At 35.0% G+C, this 2,298-nt stretch overlaps 1 pseudogene; it reads left to right on the top strand.

The window, feature by feature from the left end:
• Window positions 1–595: 595 nt before the first annotated feature.
• Window positions 596–712, top strand: LOC145284969 (5S ribosomal RNA; annotated as a pseudogene).
• The last annotated feature ends 1,586 nt before the right edge of the window (window positions 713–2,298 follow it).

The following is a 2,298-nucleotide window of genomic DNA, read 5'->3' on the forward strand; positions in this document are numbered from 1 at the left end:
TGATGAGCATCAACATCGTTTTAATCATCGCAAAGGAAAGTGTAATTATTTGTTTAAAAAATAAATAAGTAATGAGGAAATAATTAATTCAAGTAATCTGATGGGATACATGCTAAAATAAGCAATGGCTTTAATATAAAAATAATCCTATGCAATATGCTTTCTTTGGTAATTATACACAAATCTTTAAGTGTAACTTATTTGCCATATATATATATATATATATATATATATATATATATATATATATATATATATATATATATATATAGTCATCACAACTCACCAGTGCCGCTAGACTAGCATCTCTCCGAAGCTAAGGGTTGAACCTAGAACCGTCGTGTTGACAGTCGGTAGTTCTCCCACTCGACTACAGAAGGGACGCTCGCAAATAACTCGTCGGAATGTCTATTTAAATAGACATCCGCCACCACTTTTACAGTGCTCAAACCGCCTGTTTTTAAACAAACAACGAGCTTCGCCGCATTTTTCAGCCAATTAAGTAGCGGGTGAGATTATTTACGACAGTGCTCTACCCAAAGAGGGGGGGCTTAAATATATATATATATATATATATATATATATATATATATACACACACGGCATAATCGCGTTGACACACCGGTTCTCGTCGGATCACCGAAGTCAAGCAACGTTGAGCCTAGTTAGTACCAGGTGGGTGACAATTTGGGAATTCTAGGCGCTGTATGTTCTCTCCGCTTATCAATGCCGACTCAGGAGAGGTTTGGTTAGAGATTGCGCACTTCCTGCCGCAAAAGTTTCACGCGCAGGCAACTCTTCGTGGGTATCTATAGTTTGTCAAAAACTGGAGGAGCCCTTGTAAACACACATTAGCAGGACCTGTGAACCAGAGTTACCTTGTGGAAAAGTGACACAAAGCCAGGACAGTTTCTGTTAAAGAACCTTCCCTCTTTGTAAACAAAGTAAACAATGATTATCTGGTGCATTATCGTATGTGCGTCACGTAAAATACTGGATGAAACATTTTTACACAAAGTGTTATAATTTATTAAGAACTTAGAAGTTGACAGAAATTAATGGTTTGATAGGTATCTATTTATCGTTAAATCAATATATGAAAGTATGTCATCGATTAAATTCTCATACCAGAACAAACGTATATAAAATATTTGAAAGAAAGTTATTCATAACCGTATAACCGTTTTATAGTTTCCTTTTCTGTTTTGCTAGTTAAATACCGAAACAGATTCTGTATATTGATGAACCTTTTTATGCCAGCCAGCAGCTGTTGTATGATGAGCGTCCAATGTCGACCTTGACCATTGTCAATCGTGATCATGGGTTCCGTGGACACTCGCGGCCTAAGTAATTGGCCGTCGTATCCAGTTGCGACCGTTGTGATCACTTTCTGCCCATGTCGACGCTGGCAAATATCGGGCACTGGCGGCTATGGCCAAAATGAAATTGTCTGGCTTCCTATTTCGAGTAATGGGAAGTCAATGAGCGGTCAATGTAAGTCAATGTAAGTCAAAGGAAGCCAAAGCCTTGATTAATGTTTATTTTTATTGTAATACGCAAACAAAGCAAGGAACATTTCTTAATCTATTTAATCCGGAGTAGCCTCTTTGGTGAACTTCCCAACATTCTGAAACCGATAAAAACAATAAGATGGTATTTCTTTAATCTGTAGACATGTATAAATTTAGCTGACCGAAAGAGTAAAAACAAAGAAAATATGTAATATACAATAATATATGGACTAAGGTAAAAATTTAGCTGACCGAAACTGGATTTTTTTTCTTTTATTTAAATAAAGAATAATAATTGAATAGTATTATTTGTATGAAGGTAAGTAAAATATGTAATGCACAATAATATATGGACAAAGTTAAGCATTTTTGTATGAAATAAAGATAAATCTAGAGTATGTGCAAAACAAACAACAAATGGCCGAAATACAGATTTTTAATAACAAAAAATCTGTAATACGTATAAAACTAAAACTAGTAGTGACTGCATTAGAAATTTTCATACTTATTATAAACTGGCTTATGTTTATCATAACCAAGCTGTACCCGGCCACGCGTTGCCATGGCTTAGTTTGTTCAAATGAACAAAATAAAAAAGATAAAATTTACGTTTCTAATAAGAATGAATTTTTCTCCTACGCAGACCGTCTTACTGTCGACAGAAAAGGTTCAGCAGATCATTTTAGGGATATATTTGAACTGTTCCTTTGCCCCACTTGTACATATATTTTATATTATTTGTATATATTTTATTTGTATTCCCACCCGTTTTCCCCCTCTCCCTCAG

Source organism: Euprymna scolopes, chromosome 1, assembly GCF_053919585.1.
Source record: "Euprymna scolopes isolate OS-2025 chromosome 1, ASM5391958v1, whole genome shotgun sequence".
NCBI classification, from domain to species: Eukaryota; Metazoa; Mollusca; class Cephalopoda; order Sepiida; family Sepiolidae; genus Euprymna; species Euprymna scolopes.